At 42.2% G+C, this 25,900-nt stretch overlaps 1 protein-coding gene across 3 annotated transcripts in view; it reads right to left on the bottom strand.

Annotated features, from left to right (window-relative positions):
- Positions 1–25,900, bottom strand: part of galntl6 (polypeptide N-acetylgalactosaminyltransferase like 6) — a 251,250-nt gene that overhangs the window by 204,097 nt on the left and 21,253 nt on the right. The gene's annotated exons all lie outside the window — the stretch shown is intronic.

The raw sequence follows: 25,900 nt of genomic DNA on the forward strand, positions 1-25,900 counted from the left end.
CTGGCCTGATCATTTGTCTCCTGCCCCCGAGCCACCAAGGCAGATATACAAATACAAGGGGAGTGTGTGTGTGTGGGGGGGGGAGACACAGAGAGAGAGAGAGAGAGAGAGAGAGAGAGAGAGAGAGAGAGAGAGAGAGAGAGAGAGAGAGAGAGAGAGAGAGAGAGTAAAGAAATCTCTCTGATAGAGGAGGTGAAAAACAAAAGGTCAAAAAAACCTTGAAAAGAAATGTAAATGATCTTTGAGGTGACATAAATAGGATAATGGCTTGTTTGATGGAGCAGTTGGATGCCTTGATCACGCATGTACATACTATAGCACTATACACACACCTGCTGTTCCATTTGTATTCCTCTGTACTTGTAGAGATGTTACAATCCCACCGCCTCAGTAATATCTGACTAGCAAACACGCCAAGGTTATAGATTTCCCCGTTCCCACCTCAGGAACCCTCCTCAAGACTTGAAGTGTTTGAGGCTGTTCTCATCAACTCATCAAGGCAAGAGCGTAGAGGAGCTCATGGATTGAAACACTGCTGTTTTGACTGGCAGGGAATCACTGGGTGGTAGAGAATTGAAGAGTGTGAAAAATTAAATGAAGTGGGCTTGCGATTACACACGCCATGTGTGTTTATTAAGCTTATGTTTAGGAAGGGTAATTAAAGTGTCTGCATGTGCGGGCGTGAGTGCATGTGCCTGTGTGTGTGTGTGTGTGTGTGTGTGTGCGTGCTTGCGTGTGTGTGTGTGTGTGCCTGCGCGTGTGTGTGTGTGTGTGTGTGTGTGTGTGTGTGTGTGTGTGTCTGTGCGTGTGTGTGCGTGTCAGCAGACAAGGTTGCTGTGCAGACCAGCGGTGTAACATGAATTTCGTGCTGCTGAGTGTGACTCCTCCATTAACCTCCTGTCCCCTGTGGGGAGAGACGGTCCACACCTCCAAAATGTGCAGCTCTAGCTGGATCCACCTCATCTAGGGAGAGATTAAACATCTGCAGCTAAAAGTACTGCAGCTTCTCTTTCACTCGCTCTCTCTCTCTTGTTCTTTCTCTTGCTCCATCTCTCTCACATATGCAGTAAGAGAAGGGTTGGGGTGAGGGTAGCAAGAGAGAGACAGAGACTTCAGTTCTGAATTCGTCTATAGTTCAATCCCAGTCCATCTACACTATGATTTCAAGGTAAACTTTTACTCATTTTCTCCCAATGACCATTTTCCGATTCATGAGGCTTCATTTATAGGAAGATATTTTTCAATGTACTAATAACCTCAAATTTAAAAAAATTGTGACCGTTCCTTGTACTCAGAATTCTTTGAGAGTTTTAAGTGGCTCCAGCAGTTTTCATTTTGATTTGGTGATACACAAAACTGAGCTACTTAAATGGCACATCTGTGCAGTCATACATTTTTTAATCCAGTCTATGATTAATTATTGACATACTGCCTCTCTCTGACTCTAAGTGAGTGTGTGTGTGTGTGTGTGTGTGTGTGTGTGTGTGTGTGTGTGTGTGTGTGTGTGTGTGTGTGTGTGTGTGTGTGTGTGTGTGTGTGTGTGTGTGTGTGTGTGTAAAAAGCCCATACCAAACAAACACCAGAAAGACTACTCTTGCATCATGTCATCCTTGCTGAAAAACACCTGAATTACCTATGGTTTGGAGCAAAAGTATTTGACTGGACAACCCTGTTGCAATCTTGGTCAGTTTTCTTCTTCTTTTTACACCAAAAGCTGCAACCACTATACGAAAGTAAAACAATAAACCATTTTTTTCTGCTGCAGGACCAGTGTGAACACAACACCTGACCACTTTACAATGTATATACAGAATATCACTTATTCAGTTTCAGTTTCCATGCAAGTTTCCATGCAGGACTGATCATGTTTTGAAGTTCATATTTTTTAGTACATTTCAAAAACTAACTGTGTTAACAGCAAAACAAATATTCAAGATTTGCCTCACCCTTGACTATTGGCAAAGTTGTGTTTCTATACTAAACAATTCCCCATGGAATAAGATAAACGAGGAGAGAAGGAAAAAAAGCTCCCGCTTGAGAAACATAACAGTGTTGAGCACCAGCTCTTCAGTAAAGTGCATCTCCATGTTTCCAGTCACAGCTGTTCGTATATAAACAGTGGCTAGTGTTGAGTGGTTTTGATTAGAGAAGAATATGTCACAGTGTGTTCCATGAAAAATCTAATTAGTCTGTGGCTGTCGATGAGTGTCAGTGGAGGCAGCAAGAGAGAGGCTTCATCCCGGCACATTATGCCCTGCTGTGTTCAGCCTCCTCTCGTTATCCACCTCTCCGTTCTCAAGTGCCTCGCGACTGTGCGGGGCAGCACCCCTCGGGTCTCGTTCATTTACACTCCAAGCCCCCAACGTATGCCTGCCTGGCTTACTCGCTATAATGACACTGACACTCTGGCTTTCCAGGACTTACGTGCGGCCACTTGCTCTTTGTTTTAACATCTCCATGTCTGAAAAGCCATTTGAGAACAGAAAGGAACTCAAGGTCAGGGCCGTACACAATACGGTGACTCGGCTTGGTCATGGCCGGCTTTTTGCGCATTGTTGACATTCAGCAAGTGATTGGACTGCAAATAATTGTTTTACTTGTTCGATATAGTTAAGTCATTTTGCTGATACGCATATCGTCACTCTTCATATTGCGATTTCGATACATTTTTGATTATTGTGCTGCCCTACTCCCAGGCACTGCAAGCAGACTGTGCGGGCGCTGCGTTAAGACAGAGGGATACAGTGTGTGATTAAGACCAACATGTGTGCAAATCGCTTTCCAGGACTTACAGTTGGGTCATCTATGGCAGTGGTTCCCAACCTATGGGTCGGGACCCCCCTTATGGGTCGCCAAAGATCCAACGGGGGTCGCGGAGCCCTCTTGATTTTAAGGGGTTTCGTTTTAAATATATATAGCCCATGTTGAATAAAAGACAAAGCATTTAACTAATAAATGCATAGACGCAACAAATTGTAAGTGCTACATTAAACATTTATTCTATATTTGACCGAAGACGAATTGAGGAATAAAATAACTAAAATAAGTTATCGCAGGAAACGGAGGGCATCTTGTGACTCCGTCTCGTGCGGGCGCTCGCGTGGTTGGGTCACCAAAGCTTAAAATAGTAAAAACATGGGTCCCCTAAGAAAAAGGTTGGGAACCACTGATCTATAGAGTTCTGTGACCGTGGAGAGGAAAGGTTAGTTTCTCACTGGATTTGTCATCTAAAGGTGAAATAAAAAAATGAGCCGGGGAGCCCCTCACCAAAATGTGGGAACATTTTTGTAGAGCCCTATATCCAAAATGGCTGCTGCCAGCCAAGCTGGAAATTTACTTTTTAATGGTTTTGCCTACAGTGCTGCATAATACATGGTTTCTGAGACTATTTGGGTCAAGAAATTCATAAATGATGTAGATTGATTGATTGACCTATTTTGACCTTCAAATTCAAGATGGCTGCCACTTTTGGCTCTTTAAATGTCAATTTTTCAAAATCGTCAGAGAGACTTAATATTAGGCTCAAATAAAAGGTCTGCTCATACTGAGTTCAGTTATGGACAGTAAAATTACAATAGGCTAATGGGCAATAGTGTGAAACAAATGCATAGCATGGACCTGGGGAGCTTTTCTTGGTGCCAGGAGAAAGCTAGGAGAATCAACCCACAACCTAGCACACTCTCGAGTCATCATGCGCATGGTGTAGGAAAGCTCAAGGCCAGAATCACACACTAAATTGATTCCACCCCATGAAACACCACGGGATTTGAAATAAATAAAAGTTCTGCAATATTCCAACTGGTCAGTGAAATGCGAAGTACATCATCACACACAAACAAACAAACACATAGTGCAGAAAAAATGACTCTGGCAGCCCAGGTCCTTGCAGTAGAGAGAAAACGAAGACTGGGTAAAAAACGACAGCACGCAGGAACAGCGCAGGAAGCCAGCGACCAAAGCTGTGTGATGACTTTGTTCCCGTGCAGTGGCACAGAAAAAGGGGACACGTGAAGATGATTAAACCCTGATCAAAGGGCCGCTTGGAGAGACGGTTTGTCTCAGAAGAACAGCGAGGCTGCGGCGTGCGCTTCTGATGCCTCCCCCCATCTCCTCTAAGCCGCGCTGCCACCCAGTTGATGTACCAACGCGGCTCAGAGAGGGCCAACCAGAGTGGAGACACAGAGGAAACAATACCACGGGTGCCCTCTCCTGCCCACCACCCTCTTCTTTATTTCTGCCTTCCACTCTCTCTCCCTGTATGTCTATCTCTTTTCTCTCTCCTTCTCTGTCGCTCACTCACATACTGTATACACAGGTGCATAGCACACAAACACAGGCACAATCCCTTGCATATACAAACATAAATATACATCACATCTAGATGGAAGAACTAAACTTTTTGAGCAGGGGGCTCATTTCTGTGTCATGAGTGGTCTAGTTTTACTCAAGCTACTGACTTGACAGGACCATGGCACGTTTGCATGTTGAAAGCAGGTCACAGCAGGAACCGACACACACAGCTCGAGTCTTATGTAGGATACGCTCATGTCGGACGCACGGCTTTGCACAGACCTGTAGAGTCCTGACAAGTCAGAAAGAGCACACGGTTCGATAACAAGCACAACATGGAGTGATTGCAGATGGCAGACAGAAGACAGCATCCAGCGTGCTCCATCCCTCTCTCAGACCTCAGTGAGGCCTGTGTGCCCCAGGTGCTCATCTGTATGGGTGTGTGGTGAGTGGTAACAACACACAGTCGGATCTTGAGTTGCAGCGGAGAGGGCTGCTGCAACTCACATTGCTCTTGGCAAGGTCTCCTGGTTAACCTAGTGTCCATCATGATTAGACAGCCTGCAAACCCTCACATGATCCAGCCTGCACTCTCACTTTCAGCAAGATGATTCTGGTCATCAAAACATACGAACCCACGCATGCACACAATTTCTGCTATACTCTTGTAGTATGCAAACTCTTCCATTGATTTGGGGAATTTTAAGGAATTTACTGAATTTTAGGTTTTCATGAATTGCATTAGAAACATACGTAGCTGTTTTTTGAAATACAAGGATACATCCAGTGTAGGAAGGCATTTTGGTAATGTGGGACCAAATGTAGAAGCTGCAAAGAGATTACATGTGTTCATGATGTGCTCATGATGTGTTCACAAAAGAACATGTGACGAGGCTCTGTCAACCTGAAATCTGACTGATTCGTGCTCTTACTGTAGATGGGTCATTTACACTTTCTACTGCTTAAACTCAGCAGACTTAATCTTAAGCAAGCTCTAGAAATTACATGTCCTGTCAGGAGCTTCCCACTGTACAGTACAAATACATACACAGTGCTGCAAGCAGCCCCATACAACTGATTTCATATAAATGTTTTTATAGTGAATGTCTTTGTTAAAAACACACACAAAAATCAAACATAAAACACAGTTTGGTAGGTTACCCAAAGTTGCTCAATCTATGTGCAACTTATACTGTATGTGACCTTAACAAAATGTGACTGTGGCTGCAGAGCATGCATAATGCATAAAATTTATTCTAAGCTGTCTAAATAATTTCAGATGTGTGGTTGTGACATTGGTCATCATGGAAAATGCCACAACGGCTGGTCTGTAATCATCTTTCAAGTGCTACCCTGGAGCCATTTTCACTTTGCTTGTAGTACAAACAGCTCTGTTGACAATGCAGTCTCATTGTGCCTACACAACAGTTTTTCAACTCCTGGAGGACTCCAACACCCATGCAAAGGTTTCTCGCTTGTTGACAACAGTTCAGCCTTTAAATCTATTCCCACGTACACATTCTATGACATAGTCCTGCACATGGGAGTTGTACACAGCCTCTATGCTAATGGATCGTTGACTTTTTTGTTGGAGAGAACCCGGGTGGTCAAACTTCACCACAAATCAACACTTGCCCCACAGCCCTGTATGCATAGTACACACACACACACACACACACACACACACACACACACACACACACACACACACACACACACACACACACACACACACACACACACACACACACACACACACACACCACTGTATACACAAATAACAGCACCACAAAGGACACAACAGAGGTTCGCTTGATGTTTAAAAAAAAACAAGGCCGACAGGCGGACAACAGATGCGTCCCTCTATGCCAGTTCCAACTATGCCATTTCCCCCCCCAAACGCCCCCCTGGCTCCTCCTAGCCTGTCAACGCCCCCCGAGGATGTACTTTTTGTTTATTGGTCATCATGGACACTCCAAATATTGTGGCAGGCAGCACGGCAGCAAAATGGCGAGACATGGCTTTATTTTTTGCAGTTTATCATCATTCTTGGATTTGGAAAAGAACCATAGGCTATGATTTGAAATTTCACACAGCCTAGATGAAGTAGGCTACATTACAAATTACCAGACATTTATTAGGCCTAACAACCTTTAGTATCACGCCATTTCAGAATTATGTGCATGTGGGAAAGAATCTAAACATCGACAAATAATAAATAAATAAAACCGTTTGGGTGAATCATGCGCTTATGGGTTGAACCTTTAGGTGAATTATGGACTTTTTTTCAATACCAGCTTCACCGTCAAGGCACAAAGCAGTGAACTTCCGTGCCAGAGTTTATCAAATGCACACGACTGCAAAGCAATTACGAAAGACGCGTTCTCTCTCGTACTCTACTCTCTCTGAGCGCAACGAAAAGCACCATTGCCCTTCCAAATGGCAGTTGGTTTGATTTTTTAAACTCACTGCAGCATTATTTTTAAAAACACGCATTTTGTGCATTAATAACGTGAAACTCAATTACCCAGAATGCTGCACGTGAGCTCTCCGTGTGATTCTGGAAAACAAACATGGCGGCAACTCGCTTTACTACCTTAATAATGTGTTAATCCGACGCTAGATTTCTTAACTGATGAAAATCGAAGGCAGAAATCAACATTGTAGTGTCTAAATATGAGGTCGATTGGTCTATTTGTGGCGTACATCACGATCGGCTGAGTTGTTGGCCTCACGTTTGTCAGTTAGCCTGTGGCTAGGCTACTTTTGTTGCACGCATTCGCTCCGTAGTCTGTCGCCTTGTGGCCACAGGAAGGAACAATTTAAAGAAAGCGTTTCAGACAGACAACAATTGAATGAAAGCGTTTCAGACGGACGGAAATGTAATGAAAGCGTTTCAGACGGACGGACGGACGGACAGACAGACCCTGTTATAGAGATGCTGGACGCATCTAAAAACATGAGACTGCAAACATGATTTGCAATAATTGGTGGACTGGTATATTGCTATAAACACATATCTGATTAGAAGAATAATGTCATCCAGAACTGCAAAGCCAATAAGTGACTTTCTGATGTGCAAAAGGCAAAGGAGCATTAAGACTAGCTTTAACAATAGCTCGTATAATAAAAGCACCAACCTCTCCTTCTTTTGTAAATGCTGTACTGTTTATCATTCAGTAGGTTTATAGGTCATTTTTCACTCATCACCAAATAGGTGGTGGGCCCAGTCTCATATCTTGTCAGTTCGTTGGTGTTAACGAGTGGCAACTTTATTTTTGCTTATATAACCCCCTGACAACCCATTAATAAATATTTTGGCTGTTGCCATCCTCAAAACTTGCACATTGATTTATAAAAATGACAACAAAAACTAGCCGACCGAGTGACGTCACGTCAATGCAAAGTCAACGAGGCAGAATACAGCTAGCGCGTGCATGCTACCCGGAACCGTCAGATTTCATGGCAAAAAGTGACAAGTTGGGGGGTAAGTGGGCTCACTTGTTGTGTACATGCAAAAAAAAATATTTTTCTCAAACTTTCAGGAGTGCTCTTTTTCGCTGTTAGTGTTCGACTGTCTGACCATCATTGGGCAACGAGAGATAAATGTCAAAAAGATGACAGGTCTGTTCCCTCAAAGCAATAGAGCAATGAGGTGACGGGGGTAACAGGAAAATGGTCAGGAATGAAATGCCTACGTTGTTTCAATGATTAGGTGAATTATCTGCCTATGAAAAAAGCCCGATATGCGGATAAATATTCCCTTTTCAACTTTGAGGGGCGGAGACTTCCCATTGACTGTGCATTATGTGACGTCACCCCCAGTCTTTTTTATTTTCCTTATTTTTAAGATCAACGTGCAACTTTTCAGCGTGGCAACAGCCAGAATATTGCTTTACATATTGTCAGGAGGTCATATTAGAAAAATCAAGTTGCCACTCGAGAGTGAGAACGAAACTCATTTTCTAAAGGAGCTACGAAATCTAGCCCACCGTCTAAAACAAAAAGCCATGAATATGTTAAGGTACTAAGCATTGTGTAATATTTTTTAATGTGCTGCAAGAAATTCTAGTCATCCAGTCCTGGTCCCCTGGCAATGGTAAGCTGCACTGTGTTTAGAAATACATGTTTTTGGGGATAGGCAGTAGTCTTTGAAGAGAAACCAGTATGGTGCTTAAAGTGGATGTTTAACGCTGCAAGTCTCCTGACAGACAAAGGTCAATTCCATCTCACTGCGCACACGCACACGCACACGCACACACACACACACACACACACACACATGTACGTATACGCACTTTAAAGTCCTGGTGGCCTGTCAAGGTGTGTGGGTGAGCAGTTATTTCCCTGGAGGAAATGACATTTGTCTAAAGGGTCTTGATCCCTCTCTAATCTGATAATGACCTCTGCTCGGCTGCCCTTGCTCGCTGGCACACGGGGGAGGGATGCACCACATGAAAGTGTTTTGTGTGGCTCATCTGAGCACACTAGGGGAGGGATTGGTCTTTTGAGGCTGCTGGGGTTTGAACGCACAGGGCTCTGGGGCTGCCGCTTGAAGATGGATCTCCCCCCACCAAAAAAGGTGTCTCTCAACATTTCAAGGGTTTACTTCATAAAGGTATTTACGGTCTCCAATGCATGTTTCTCCAAGACATCTCTAAATAGGCCTAAACATGTTTTTTAAGAAATGTTATCGCCTGTGCAATACGTAAAACATACCTTGTCAAAGATATTCATTATGTTTCATGTACAGTATGTTTCCGAAGTCAGTTTTGTCCCTATCATGCTATTCCAAATCTACTTTATGTAGTATAGCTGTAAGCAGTGTAATAAGTAAATCACACCTTGCATCATTTGGAGCAGCTTAATCCAGGAGGTTTCATCAGCAGTAATCGAACATACTGATGTCATTGGGGCATTGAACCTTGTAAATTATGGGGAATTGCTTGGATGAAATAGGAGCTTGCTGTATGTCAACTAAGGCATCTTGTTTGTGTACATTTGTTTTAGTATTAAGTAACACCAAGAATGTACTACAGTGAGTCCAATAAGTATTTGATCCCTTGCTGATTTTGTTGGTTTGCCTACTAACAAAGACATGATCAGTCAATAAATGTTATGATAATATGTATTATAATATGGAGAGACAGAATATCAAAAAGAAAATCCAGAAATTAACTTAAGAGAATATATATTAATTTATTTCCATTTCATCGAGCAAAATAAGTATTTGATCCCCTGCCAACTGATTACAGTTCCGGGCCCACAGACCAGATGGGCACTTCCGATCAACTTGTCATCTGAATGAAAGACACCTGTACATACTAACATGCATAAAAGACATATTTAATCAGCAGAATCAGTCCATAGTATGAGTGAATCAGTCACACTCCAACCTCACCATCATGGGAAAGACCAAAGAGCGGTCAAATGATATCAGGGACAAGATTTTAGACCTGAAAAAAGATTAAATGGGCTGCAAAGCCACGAGAAAGAGACTGGGTATTAATGACCCAGCTGTTGATGCATTTCTTCCAAAATGTGAGGAATACGAAATGACTATCCATCAGCCTGCCTGGGGTTCTATACAAGATTTGACCTTTTGTAGGGATTTGATAACCATGAGAACAGAAAGAAAGCACCCTAGGCCTGTGCGGGATGAACTAGGCAATGATATCAAAGCTACTGGGACCAAAATCACTGAGAAAACTACTGGTAGAACTTAATGCCACAGAGGTTTAAAATCCTGTAGTGCACACATGGTACCTCTACTTCAGAAGGAGCCTGTGCAGTCCCACCTGAGGTTTGCCAACGGACATCAGGCTGGTTTAGGATATGATAAGGAGATGCTGTAGTCAGATGAAACCAAAATCAAGCTGTTTGGCATTAACACAATTCAATGTGTTTTGAGAAAGAGTACTGCTGTCTATGATCCCAAGAACACCCTCCTCACCATCATGCATGAAAGTGGTATCATTATGGTTTGAGGGTGTTTGTCTGGCCAAGACACCTTCACATCGTCAACGAATGGATGGAGGGAGACATGTAATGTGCAATCCTGAGTGCAAACGTCCTTCCCTCCACCACTACACTGAAGGGTGGGCCATTTTTTGATCTCCCAACATGACAATAATACACAACATACAGTCAAAGCAACGAAGGAGTGGCTCAATAAGAAGCATATTAAAGTCGTGAAGTGGCCTAGACAGTCTCCAAATATTTACCCTATAGTAATTCTATGGAGAGAACTGAACCTCCCATTTGCCAAGCTACAGCCACAAACTATTCATGTTTTGGAGATAATCTGCAAAGAAAAATGGGCAAAAATATTTTCAACTATATGCACAAACATTGTCATCAACTAAAAGAAGCATCTGACCTCAGTGCTAGACAACTAGGGCTTTGCCACAAAGCACTTTATCTTCTTTAGCTAGAGGGGTCAAATACTTATTAGCCTAAATTAAATACAAATAAATTAAAATATATTATTTTAAGTTATTTTCTGGAATTTCTTTTTGATATTCTGTCTCTCCATGTTTGAATACATATTATCATAAATTTATAGACTGATCATGTCTTTATTAGTGGGCAAACAGGCAAAATCAGCAAGGGATCAAATACATATTGGACTCACTGTATATCCAGAGTAGGGCTGGGACGATTAATCGACTAATCGTGACTAATCGACTATAAAAATTAGTCAGCATGAATTTTCATAGTCGACTAATCGTTTAATTTAATTCAGTGCTTTTTTACTTACTTTTCTAATGCTTTATTACTTTATTGAAACCTAAAATAGCCCAGCACATATGAATTGAACGCTGTATCTCGGAGTAAATAAGCTACTATCATGATTTAAAGCTCATTGTGAGCTCAGGGACCTAATTTTAACGGTTTCTTTCTTTTTTCCCAATTTCCTTGAAGATTAAAGTGCTAGAGTACTTGAAAAATCAATCGTTTGACTAATCGACTATTCGAAAAAAATAGTTGATAGATTAATCAGGAGAAAAATAATCGTTTAGGACAGCCCTAATCCAGAGAGGTAAATTATCAACACATATGCATATGAAGTAAATTATCCATGCAAACATTAGGTAATATCAATAATGCACTATATCCAGATTGTGAAGTCAAGATACTTCGTCATTTAGCTGAGAAATAGTTGAGATAAGATGTGAAGTATGAGGTGAATTATCCACACGTATGCATATGAAGTAAATTATCCATGCAAAATATGCACACCTTAACATATATATCACAACACAATGTGTAAGATGCCAATCTAGTCTGTTTATAAGATGAATCAGTATGGCATAAAACCTGCATAAAATCGATTATTTGCTCTGTATAATGTATGACTGATGACTTCAACAGACAAAGGATTATTTGACAATGCAATTACCAATATCAGAGTACCACAATTTAACACCATCTTCAGATTCCTTGATGGAAAAATTGGGAGATCTAGTAAGCTATACAATTCATAACACAATTATGAAACTATTATTATTGAAACTCATCACAGGGGCTGTAATATCCATCTGCTTACATCAAAGACTTAGACCTGGGCCATTTCCACTATTAAGTTTATTTTTAAAATCTTGTATTCACATAACTAAGACCCAGGCTCTGACAGACTATTGCACCTTAACTTTTCAAAATCTCTGTGGTCTCATGGCATTTACCAAAACATTTCTTATAAAGAAAAATGGTCTGTTGTAATTTTTTTACTGATTCCATTCTGTGATGGCCACTGTAATTGTTTGCTCGATATGACTTCCATTTCTTCAAGGTGGGAAGGAAAGGAAAAGGCCACTGAAGAAATGCAGCCGATTCATCACCGTGACACACTTATTGTCGGGCCACTGGTGTGCAGCCTGCTCCTGTGATATAATAGATGTTTACTGTACTCAACCATTAGTGATCACCTTCAGGCAACAGTGGAGGCTTATACACTAAACTCTCACAAAAAGGCATGTGAGACGGCAACAATTCTCATGTTAGGGCCAGATTCCCAAGATAAACAGCCACAAAATTAGCAAAGAGTTGCTGGAGCCCCGAGAATTGGATTTTCACCATCCTCATTGTTCTCCAGACTCAGTATCTTGGAGTTACAAATCGGCTCAAAGAAGACTACCAACAGAGAGGCTGAGTCATTGATGTGTGCAGCTACCGGCAACGATGAATATAATGATGTGGCCTAAAGTGTACATGTCACCCTGATATATTCATAGGGCCGTGTTAACACATTCTGATCCACTGAGATGAAAGTAAGAGAGTGAGACTGCAATCCCTCCAGACAAAGACAAAGTGACACATTGGAAGAGAGCAGCTACATGGGGTCTGCAGCTTTACATAGTGCCATATCAATAACACACATCACTGGTAAAGATTTAAAAAGCTATTATGTTAAAAAAAAAGAAAGTGAAAGGCTTCACATTCCTGCTTTTTTCTGGCCTAAATATTTCTCCACATTGTTTTGAAAAGGCTAAAGTGTGAGCATCTTAGCAATCAGGCCCACACCCAAAGGCCTTCACCGCATTATCTCTGAGACAACCGATTCGGGGTGAAATTAACACTGCTTCCTGACCCAGGTCAGCGTTGATTAATGATGCCCGGCCGGCTTTGGCCTTTGAATAACAGTGCCCCTTTCCCAGCCTTCCCAAGTCAGCCTCAAGGTTACAGCTCCTCTTCTCCACCATAAATGCCTTATGTGCTGCCCTTTCCAAAGGCGCCAGCAATTTAGAACAATGGGGTTGTGCATCCATATAACATTATGCAAATGCAGCGACAAACAAAAAACTGCATACTCATTCGGAAATGTCACAACTGCATTTTTATGATCAGAAGCCCTTTGTTGTTGTTGTTGCTGTTGTTGTTGTTGTTGTTATGTAAGGCTACTACCATGACACAGATGCACTTTGAGATTTGATTAAAAATAGCTTGGATGAAAGGCTTGCATTGCAAATATAACTAAAATTGGTGAGTGGGCGATGCCTTGCACTAACAACAATCTACAGTACGTGTCTGACTGGGCCTGAGTTATGTCTGCCGTAATCATGTTCACGTTATTGCCCGTTTTTCGTGGAAGGGCAACGAAACGCTGCCTATTCACTTGAATTGCCCCACTGCTGCTATGGTTATCCAAGCGTCTGCAGGGGCGGGGAGGGGGTGCTGTCAGAACACTGCTGATACACTCGGGACTCACTAATTTGACGCCCTTTCGGTACTTACGCCTTATGTCCCCTAAACCTAAACCTAAACCTAACCCTTACCTTAACCCTAAACCTAACCCTAACCCTAACCTTAACCCTAACCTTGACCCTAAACCTAACCCTAAATTGCTTGTTTGAAATGTTTGATTACCATGTGACGGTAGGCTACCGAAAGGGCATCAAACTAGTGGGTCGCTAGGCAACAGTCGGGCAATTCAAGTGAATAGGCAGCGTTTCGTTGCCCTACCACGAAAAACGGGCAATAACGTGAATGCACCACGAAAATTAATCTATTTTTTTCGTGAATACTTCACGAAATGAGTGAGATACGGTTGTTTAGTGGCGTGATCAACACGTCTCAACATCTGCATATTGACACTCAAATATTTATGTCACTACAGAGCTCAAACAATGAATCCTCATTCAATTAAAACAAAAGCCATTATGCACATACAACACAACATGGATTTATGTTGCCCATTGGAAGCATTTGCAGGGGCATGGGATTATTACAAAACGAACAAACATGGCTCTTTACCATGCTAGGTATGTGACAGACCAAGCATCGTGTTTAAGCATAATTTTCATGGCAAAGCACTGGTTAATGCGTCCAAGAGGAAAAGTTAATTTCCTTGATTCAGTGTAATAACGTCACTGCCATCCCTACGGTTTTAGATCAGCAAAATCTCAAAATATAATTTTACACACACACACGCACGTATGCACGCGCGTGCACACACACACACACACACACACACACACACACACACACACAAACACACACACACACACACACACACACACACAAACACACACACACACACACACAAACACACACACACAAACACACACACACACACACACACACACACACACACACACACACACACACACACACACACAATGACCAGAGGCTGCAAGCGATCATTCACCCAATCTGTTAAAGGGCTTCAGTGGCGTACTGAGGAGCCTTAATTACCTTCTGGCGCAGGGCCAGCATCAGCATCAGCCAGCCCTCTGGACACACAGCTGATGTGCCATCAGGAACGGAACACCTGGGATAAGACAACGCAACAGCTGTACCAGGCAGTCATCGCACCCACCCATGCTGGGCCCTGCGATCAACCTTTCACCGTCCTCCCAATCATGCCACGGATGGTGATAAAAAACTACAGTCACACGGCCATGTGACCCTTTAGTACAGCATATGCTTGGTCACAGATGTACAGTATCCTCAACTGCACCAAAGGCTAGATATGCTATGGCTTTTTTATTGTTTTCTACCCTACCATACCCGCACACATAAAAAACCACACACACACACACACACACACACACACACACACACACACACACACACACACACACACACACACCAAACACACTTGTTGGGCACGGTTAAGTGTTGAGGCATCAAGTAATGAGAGCGAGCATCTTTGCACACAACCCAGTGAGCCAAAGAGCCACAAGGAAAGCATAGTAACGCACCTCAGCCAATTAGGTGGCTATGAAATTACACCACCCACCTCTCTCGCCCTACAGCCACTTAAGGGCTCGTCTAATTTAAGAAACAAATAAATGCGGCAGGCACTTGCGGAGCTGAAGCGCTCCTCAGCAGCCATGCGAGATAGCTGATTAAATATCAGAGGCTCAGCGAGGGAGGCGCATCACATTCATTACTCTTCCCTTTTGAGTTGCCTGTCTGTTTAGGGGATACATTTTTAAAGTAAATGACGGCGTGCTCAGGGGAGCCCCCTTTTCCACCTCACCACATTCCCCTGTCTTGCCTTGCCCCACCACCACCCACGAGAGAACACACACACACACACGCGCGCGCGCGTGCGAACACACGCACACAGACACACACACACAAACATGCACACGCACACACACACACACACACCTTGAAACATTAAGAATAACAACTGTTGCTAAGAGGACTGGGAGAAGAGGAGGACCTGGTAGCGCACACCTGGAGAGAACATCAGAAGAATGGAAATGGGTAGGAGAAATCTGGGTCACACACTTTCAGGAAATGTTCACTAGCTCTTGCAGAGGCAGGAAGAGGGGAACGATGGAGGAGGAGGACGAGGAGAGGGAATGCGGGGGCGGCGTGCTGGATCGAAGGGTGTTGCACATCTCTTGAAATTACATGGAGTGTAGTAAAGGAAGATGGTACCCTTTAACTCAGGCCTTCTCTCACACTGGGACAGAAAAGCTGTCGCATGAACATCAGTGGAGCGATCGTTACTGTGGGCTGGGGTGGAACAGCAGGGCTTATAAACCAGATATGGTCATACGGTACGCGGGATACGGGAGGGATGAACTCGCTGATGTTCCCAATGCTTCAGTGGAGGAACAGGGAGAGGAAGTGCATGAAGAGCACTTTTCTGTTGGGCCTGGAACATCAGTCTGGTGATTTAACTGCTGCTCTGCAGAGGTGCAGGAGAGCTAGTGCAGCAGCCCCAAAGATGACACTGGTGCATCTCTGTTCTCTCTGATGACTGGCTCTAACATTTCCTCTCCATTAGCAAGCTATTCAAGGACAGCATCTTTTTTTTTCTTTGGTCCGAGTCCTACTTTCCTCATATATATTTTAGGTCCAACGTTTTACTCAGAATTCAATTAATATAGTTGTCAACATTCATCGACAGAACTTGAAAAAAACATATATCCCTACAGAGAAACAGCTTCATTAGCTTAATAATCCAAATTGCTGTCAGTGCAGTATTCAATATCTGACTGTGGAAATAAGCATGGCTGAAAACCATGGTTCACATTTGGTGGAGAAGATGTTGGCTGACTACCATGATTTGTCCCAAGGTGTTTGGCTTTTCTGGCTGCTAACAGCAGATGTAATACTAATTTTCTGCACACGCGTGAAGCCTTTAGCCAATTGGGGCAAAGTTCTGTTGTCGGAGAGGAGGGTCCCAGTGGGTACAACTGGAGGAGAGCAACTGCAGTGTCTTACTGCAGCCACCTTACTCCCCTGAGGTTTATATGCAATGCGACATGGTGATGCTCTGCAGTGCTTCAGAAACTCAGAAAAAGTCTTACCAACATGTTTACCAACATTGTGTTAGAAGCACAATGCCCAAGTTGCTAATTGCCAGAATGGATTTATCCTCACAAGCATACCTTGATTTCATGTGTAATTACCTCTACAAACAAAACAACATGTTCCTGTAAACTCAGAATCTAATTTAGATTTACAATACAGAGTCAGAGTCAAAAGTTAATGGCATCCATATTTGTGCCACCATTTTCCAAAAACATCCTTCGCTAACACAAGGAGCTGTGAATGACAGATCTGTCTATCGAAATTGCTCTTTCAGTGAGAACATAATGCAGAATTTAGTCAAACAAATTTGCCGCTCATCACCTCCCAGCAAATTGGAAAACATAGATTACACAGTCCAGTTAGAACAGGAGTTCAAAACTATTCTCTTTCCACAATGAGTCTTCATTTTCAAGTTAAAATGGGATTAAAAAGGCAATGTGTGAAAGGCATCAGAAAATGAGGGTGAATATTTCTGATTTTCCCTGGGAGTAACTCAGGAATAGCTATTGAGAAACAGAAACAGGTTGCCTGTTTCTTTCTTGACAGGTAAATATGTTTGTATTGTTCATTAATAGAACATAATTGAATAGTCAGTCACAGAATAGAGAATAGTGAAATATGACTTGGCTACTTTTGGTGTTGTAAATTGTTAAAATAGATAAGCTAGTATGACGAGCAAAGCGATATTTGCGGGCTAAGTGAACTGAATCACAAGCTCAATTTGCACAAAGGAAAAGTAGGCTGCATATGCCTCACTGCTATTAGGCTCCTGAGCAGTGTGTCTGAATGGAGTATCCCAAGGGTAGCCTGAACACCAGCTAACCCCATCAGTTATTTGTGTAAGGATAAGAGAAAGAAAATAAAAGGACCACCTTACCACTGGCCTCCGCAGGGCCGGTTCTGGCTTATTTGGCGCCCTAGGCGAGTTTGAGTTCTGGCGCCCCCCCCCCCCCCCCCCTTTTTTTTTTATACCTTACAGAACACAAGAGTAATACCGGTAGTAAGCTTAACTAAATAGCATCAAGAACAATAACTGTTTTGCATCAAATGGATTTCTGGTTCTTTTGGACAGCCGACCAACACATCAGATTGAGTCGCATGAAAGTACCTTCACTGTGTGGTGTCTTGGATGTAATGGTGGTGCTGCCCCCAACCCCAGATGAGAGGGAGGTTATCAATGTGTTTGAATTGTAAAATGGAATTGAAATGCCAGGAGAGTGGTACAGTAAATTTGCATGTCAAATGCATGTGTAGACAATAGGCCTACCAAGGAGGTCTGCATTGATAGCCTATCTACACTACCTACAGCATCACAAAGCATGGCAGCATAACAATTTTAATAAGCTACACATTTGTGCTGTCTATGATTCCAAACCAATTTCATTTCTGTACTGGAAATAGTGGTGCATTTGTGAGTAGGCCTAGGAGAATGAGAAGGGGGCTATCTATGTGTTTGAACTGGAGGGACAGGGTGAGAGAAAGGGAGAAAAGCTGTCACGCTTTTAGGCCTGTCACGATAACAAATTTTGCCAGACGATAACGATAACAAGAAATTATTGCGATAATCGATAATATTGTCTCTCGCGCCATTTTCAAACAATATAATGTGTAATAAAAAACACTGCTATGCAAGGTCCGGCCTCCTTCTTGAAACATTGAATGTAACACTTGGGCCAGCAGACTCAGAGGTTTAAATAATTAAGATTGACGCCTGCTCCAAGAAGAAATGTGTCAAACAATATAATGACGTAAAAATGCAATAACAATGTGACTACACCCCTTCACATTTTTAAAGCATCACGGCGGGGGATATATATATATATATGTTTTTAAATACATCCTCATGGAGCACAATAGGCTCTAAATAGGCTTTTTTGTATTTATTATTAAGGTAAGTTATATAGTCTTTCTTTAACATTTTCTGTTATTTATCTTTCTCAAGCACACTGAATGGCTTAGGCCTATCCATGGTGTGATGTAAAATAACCTACTGGTGGGGTATTGTTAATTCACAAATTATTACTTAGACAGCTTATTTCAGACAAATGCACGTTGTTACTAGCTAATTGTCAGTCAAAACCCAAATCAGCCCTGTTAAAGGCATTTCAACATCAGCAAAAAGCAAAAGAGCATGAACAGATGCACAAGTTCCATCTCTCTCTCTCTCTCTCTCTCTCTCTCTCTCTCTCTCTCTCTCTCTCTCTCTCTCTCTCTCGCGTTCTCTCTCTCCGATACCCTCGACTGGAACAAGTTGCAATTCTGCGCACTTTAAAGTCCTTTATGAACGCCCATACATTGATTCTTCTGAGTTATGAGTCGCCATGCCTCTGTTTCCCCTGTAGCGCGCTCAACCGTTCACATTCTCCTGGTGTGACAGATATAAATCCACAAATCTTATCTTCATGATTTGCTTGCGGACTGCCTACTCATATTGTTAGGTCTAAATAAACAAGAAATATAGCGAAAATCACAAAAAGAACAGACAACGAACGTCGGGGTAGGAGGCGCATTGAAATAATAGTGGAAACTCGGCGAGGTTTAAAATAACAGCCTCAGAGCAAGTTTGTCGCGACGGCACCACTATTTCGGCACAAACACGTCTTCGTTGTGGATATTGGGTTGCTGCGCATGTTTCCAAATGAACATTTGCCTCAGTGTTGGAGCTGTTCATTACCCTCTCTGAGGAACGTTGCAGATGCGCTGACTGAGACTGGAAGAATATTGCGCTCCTAGTCTCTAGCGCTGATTCTTTGTGGAGGCTTATAAGCGACGCGCGGGAACACCAGCGTTCTATTTCAAAGACGCAAGTAGCCAGATCAATGCACTTTTTCCCAACCAGAACTGCACTGAAACTTAAAATTACAACATTTAAGCGGCATTGCGCTGCGTTGACCTATAACGCGCCATCAGTAGTCTTACGGCTACGGTAGAGAAAGGGAGAGAGGGAAAACAAAACCACGCAAATAACTTATCGTTACTAATCGGGGCCAGAAAAGTGATCGTTCTTGTAAAAAGTTATCGTCCGATTTATTGACTTATCGTATATCGTGACAGGCTTACACGCTTTTGAATTTCATAATATACAAAATATAGTAAATAGCCTCACTTGTCTGCAATACTACATCACTCAGCATGAAAACATGCTGTGCGTGGTTCTGTTACATGATTAATGTAGGCCTATATGTCATTCTGGTCTGGAAACAGTGTTTTTTTTAAGCTTACAACAAGCAGGTAATTCATTCAAGTGGATGGAAGGAGATATGGCAGCTAAACTTGTTTTAAACATGGCACCAGTCTTACTTTACATTGCTTGTCAACCTAAGCTAGTATTAGGATGTCAGGTGGGTGTTAGTGAGTAGGCTACTAACAGCTACTTTACTGGATTTCATCAGAGAGGATTTATAGAGGAGAGGCCAAACTGGCAGCTTCTTCCGGGTGGTACTGTCCACGGGGCGGCGATGTTCAAGCAGAGGAGAGCCGTCAGAATGAATGGGGGTCCTATGAAGCTCCACAATAGACGCAACTGATGTGTCCGATATGGAAGGTCACCGGTTTTCATTTTATTTTTCCTAAAGGAAGTGTAAATGGCCCTTCCAAATGGCATTTGGTTTGATTTTTTAAACTCATTGCATTTTTTTAAAAACATGCATTTTGTGCATGAATAACGTGAAACTCAATTACCCAGAATGCTGCACGTGAGCTCTCTACCCGGGTGATTCTGGAAAACAAACATGGCGGCAACTCGCTTTACTACCTTAAAAATGTGTTAATCCGACGCTAGATTTCTTAACTGATGAAAATCGAAGGCAGAAATCAACATTGTAGTGTCTAAATATGAGGTCGATTGGTCTATTTGTGGCGTACATCACGATCGGCCGAGTTGTTGGCCTCACGTTTGTCAGTTAGCTTGTGGCTAGGCTACGTCTCGCCGACGTTAGCATCCGGTTTAGTTCCCCATTCACCAATTGGATGTCGTCATTTCCTTAGCTAGAAGCTAGTGAAGACTGACTCACAAATGTCGAAGCTGTAAGAAACTAGACGGATATAACTCCTAGGTTACTGTGTTTTAAATTTTAATGTTTAATTTGCAGTCAGAGACGACCGTAATATGTCCAGGTTTCAGCTGCTAGGGAGGACTTATTGTGGGCGATTAGCCCCAGCCCAATAGGGGAACCCCAATCTGCTCTGTCTGAACAGCGCCCCTAATGCAAATCCATTGAACTGCGGCCAAATTTTGTATAATGGGGCGAATAGCCTGTGGGACGGCTATAGGTAGAAAGGCTATGATTTCATTGCTTGGCATACTTGGCTAATGTTAGCATGCTAACTAGCGATTTCTCAGATCAAAAGCAAAGCTCTTTTTCCCTCTAATTCCAAACAGTAGCCTCATAACTATTAGGCTTTACATTATCACAAACGGTTGCTGATTAAATCACATACTTCCAAAACACCCTCTGCAACTCCTGTATCATGCAATGACTGGTTTAATGAGAACATAACAATTCTCCACCCAGCAGAGCGTGCTGTTCGCGCTTGCCCTCTGTCTCTCGAATGAGTCTCCAAATTCAAAATAGATCGCAAGCTGTCACTCTTCCCGCCCCCTTTCTCAGGACTGTCTGTTTATTGGTTCACAGACTTCCCAGAGACAGTTGAAAGCGATATTACTATTGGCTGAGGGGCGCTTTGCCGTGAGGAGCGCTTTCGCCATGCTTTGTTGATTGCGACTTCATAAAAAAAACCTCCACATCGCAAAATTACGCATCGGAGAGCGCCATTTCGGCGCTCTTTCTTCACATTGCGCTCTAGGCGACCGCCTAACCGGCCTATGCTTATAACCGGCCCTGGGCCTCCGCTATTATAAATTGGTATATTTTCAGTTAGCAGCACTAAAGATTAATATTGGTTTGTTGCAAAAACCAACCAAACTGCTAGTGGGAGGTACTGTTATACAATGGAACATTATTATGGGCACTTTAACTCTGCCATAATTATATCCATTAAGTGTTGATTTTAACATGTTCTTCTTCTGAATCTACTTGTGCCAAAGCTAAGATTCACATACTGTATATTAACATGATCAGAACAGTTCCATGAAAAGGGAAAAAATGTGTGATGTTTCCCCTTTCATCTCTATTAGTAGGCTACTTACCAGCTCATAGGAAGGAGGCCAATAATGTCTTGATATAAACACATGATAAAACATTCAAGAACTGATCTATAGGTTTTCCTACATCAATCTGACCACTTTTTCATTGCTGGTGAATTCAGTGGCATTGCTTTAAGTCTACCAATTGCAACCTGATCATTGTTGTTGTTAAATGGAAAATTGATCAGAGACACTAGGCAGCAACATCCTGGGAAATCCTCGTAAATACGTTTACTTGTATCTATGAACAGAGAATAATGGTGGGTCTGTGAAAAAATAATGAAAAATGCAAGCATTCTTCGAATTCATAACTTTTCAGATGGATTTCCACTCAAACCATTTGAGTTTGCAAAACAAGACACCGACATATGAACCTTCAGCCTGGCTTACGTCTGTTCAGTTTGATGTCAGCATACTCTGAGGCAAAATTGACAAAAATGTCATCTGCTTGTTGTAATTACATTTCTAATCCCTGTGCTGGGGAGATAAACACAGGGCTAGACAGACTGAATTAGTGTGTCTGAGAACGGAAAACTCGACCACGAGAGAGTCAAGTAAACATGCAAATAAAAGGACATTGGTGGCTGAGACAAATGGACTCCGGATGGAGACTAAGAGAGGGCCTCTCTGCATTAGTGGTCCACTGCAAATTAAGTGTGTCCTCGGCAGGTACACTTACAAAGGGCTGTTCACATCCCCATATCATTTCAATGGCCTCTCTCGCTATGTGTTTGTGCAAAGACAATTGAGGCAAACACTTTGTTGACAAAGGCACATAAATTACAGCCAGTCAGAATAAAAAACAATATGGGGTATGGAGCTTGCAAACAGAATAAGCTGCAAAAAGCCTAGTCTCTGATGCACAACATTATTGTCAGGGTGGTTTACCAGTATATTGTGTTTAAATAATACTATTTATAAAAACAACATCAAGTGATAACGGTCAACATTCCACAGTGTTCGCCCCTAGCACTTTTCCTTTAGAAGAGCTGAAAAAGATAACTATCTGCTTTTTCACTGCTACATTTCAATGAGAGGTTCAAAGGTGAATTGTTTATCTGTGGCTTTTAATCAAAACTGCAGTAAGTCCCAGAGGGCCCTTTTATGCAGTCAGAGCGAAGTGCCTTTTAGAACATGATTATTATCCTACTGCTGTAATTCTTTTTATGAAAAACTTTCCATGAACCTCCATGTGAACAAATGTATAAAGGGCTTCAATAAGGGCTTTAACATTTATAAGGCTTTACAAAAATGATGAAGACTCAAGAAGACTCATCTTGTGAGGCGCTATGTTATGCTATGACAATTTCAGGTGACACTTTTGAATTTACAGTATATAAAGCTCCTTTCCCTTCATCGTGATTACGCACAGGTCAAAATATTTCGGAAAAGCTAAGGTTGCATTTGAAAATAGACAGGAAGGAGAATGTGTTCATTCACCATTTCTCACCATGGAAACAAAAAAATTCTAAAAGCCTCCAAACTCCGTTGTATGAAATAGGAAGCACTTTCAAAGCCTCTGGTACAGACTGTTTTCTACAAACAGAATGATCTGTTCGAGTCACTAAATTGCTACGCCTTCAAACTTCTGGCACAAAGAAAATATCAAACCAATTTCACAAAAACAATAACATTACTGTATGTTTCTTCCATGTTGTGTTAACATAGTATGGTATGCACAGACTATGCATAAGAGCATTAGACCTTTACCACCTGCCACATCTCTCAACATTCATCCACAATGTATTTATTTATCTAAGTTCTTGTGTATTTATTTATTCATTTATTTATGACATTCTGAAGCAAATGAAGAGATTCATTGTGTCTCTGCGCAATGAATGCCTGACTAGAAGAGAAATCCATTTTCATCCATTTGGAGCCGAGTTTTGCTGGCAACAAACATCTCTGGGAACGAATGCTGGGACTGACTAATTAGCCCAGAGGTCTCCAAGATCTCAGATGAGGCTGTCAATCATGCTCATCCTCACCGACAGGGAGAGTGAGCAGCCAGCCAGCTAGCTACAACAAACACTACTTTGCTGAATGGGAACATTGTTCAAATTAGTATTTTGCGGGGAATGGGAATTTTATGGAGATCAGATTGTTGTTTACAGTAACAGGTATGAACGTGGCACTGACAGGTCTGAAACTATTCCTGTAAATCTTACTGAGACACCACCTCCCTTTCGCATCTGTCTAAATAGTATATCTGCACCACTCTACTTTGGACAGGGAGCACAAAAGAAATATTTATTAAGCCTTCAACTGGTTAGCTAAAGGCCCCTTGGTTTATGCATTTGACAAATTATGGGGCATAAGTACAAATGGAGGCAGCCAACACTGCAGTAGGATACTTTTTTCTTAAACAGTCCTAAACTCTGGATTTCTATATTCCCAAAAGTCCACCTCCTACAATATAGTTTCCAGTTTTGTTGCAGCCATTCCCATCCTCCATCATGTTGGCAGTGTGTCAATTCATCCTCACAGGACCGCATATTGGATGGAGTAGGGGTGGCAGACAGTTAGGTAGGTGGATCCTCAAGTCAATCATTCAAATGTGCATTTACCCACACAGCCAAGTGTCACAGATTCATGATTTTTGGGTTGCATCTCTGAGGGTGAACATAAATAATATCCAGGATAAAGGGCGGCAAACATGTAAACAAATCACAGGCAAAGTGGCTGTCACGCTTTTCTTCTGGGATAGACTAAAAAAAGCCCATCTCACAGTGATAATAGGAATCACTGACAGTCACTCATCAGTGAGATGCCTTTGTGATTTGTTTTTCTTTGGGTCCTAATAACACTGTCAAATTGTGTCTGTCTTTCTGCTTTGAACAAAGGATTCCTGGAAGAATGCAGCTCCATGCTATGAACAATTCATGTTTTGAAAAACAAAGAGGGTGGCAGTCAACTCAGAATCAGACAAGATGCCAGAAGAGAAGAACAAAAGAGCAGAAAAGAAATGTGTGACTAACCATGAGTTAAGACAAATAACACTCTATTCCATAATTACGCCAGGCTGATATAAGCAATCATGTCTTCTCAAGACAGATAAAGGGCAAACAGGGCTCCCCCAACACGTACACACTACACAGTAATCAACCCAATGAAAATAAACATCCTTCTCCCTTTTCTTTCAACATCAACAAGATCATGCATGTGTATTTGAATGGACTAGTTAACCTCATGAAGTGGAAGTATACAGGTTCAGTCCCAGATAGCAAAACCCTCCGGCATCTTTCTGGATCTTTCTGGCATTTCTCTGGGGAATGTACGATTTCAGTTGATTCCGGCAAATTAATGGCAACGTGGGAATAATGCCAGAGATATTCTGGCTTTTCACTGGAATGCCACCCAAATAACAAAATCGGTGGTGCAGGAGGGCAGAGCTACAGATACTTTATGGTTCTTTCCCGGCAAGTTGGAATATTACCAGAAAACATTTTGTTCGGGTGGGGGGGCTTTTTTAAAACCTAGGGCCCAAGGCAAAGATGACAGCGGCCCTGCCCTACGGAGACGGTTGACACGCATGCTCATTTAGGTGAGACCGACTTCATCCTAGGAAACTTTTCGGCGGGACAGTACAGTAGTCTAGTAACGAACCTGGACTCGATCTACTACTGAACTAGGATATTGTGCTGTGTAAATAATTTGCATTGAGGTAAGTAAAACGATTGTTATACTTTTACCTAATAACTAGGCTACACTGTAGGCCTACTCACTTACATTGTTCTTTGTTGTGTTTACCTGTGCTACAAGCTGAGGCAACATTTCTTGAGGTAATTTTCCTTTGGAGATCGCTAACATCTAGCCTACGGTATTTCAGATGTTTGTTCATGACTAAGTGCCATTAGGTCTCTTGACAGGCGTTTCAGTACGTATTAATTCATGTTATGTCATGTCATGGCTTTTAACTGGTTTGGAGGACAAGCTAGCGACCCTTGCTAGCATAGATGGCAGCTAATCCTTTTTGGACATTCGGCAAACGTCAGTGTTTAGAGCTAGATGACTGATATGCCAGGCCAGAGCTGTAGAGAAAAGAGTTGGATCATCCTTTGATCTTTGCCGACGAGTGGTCACGTGGTTTGCGTAGTCTACGCCCACCGCAGAAGGGTCCTATACACCGGGAGCTGTCAATACATTTCATTGAGCGAGAGCGTCCTTTAACGGTAATTATATCATATT

Source organism: Engraulis encrasicolus, unplaced genomic scaffold (assembly GCF_034702125.1).
Source record: "Engraulis encrasicolus isolate BLACKSEA-1 unplaced genomic scaffold, IST_EnEncr_1.0 scaffold_27_np1212, whole genome shotgun sequence".
Classification (NCBI taxonomy): Eukaryota; Metazoa; Chordata; class Actinopteri; order Clupeiformes; family Engraulidae; genus Engraulis; species Engraulis encrasicolus.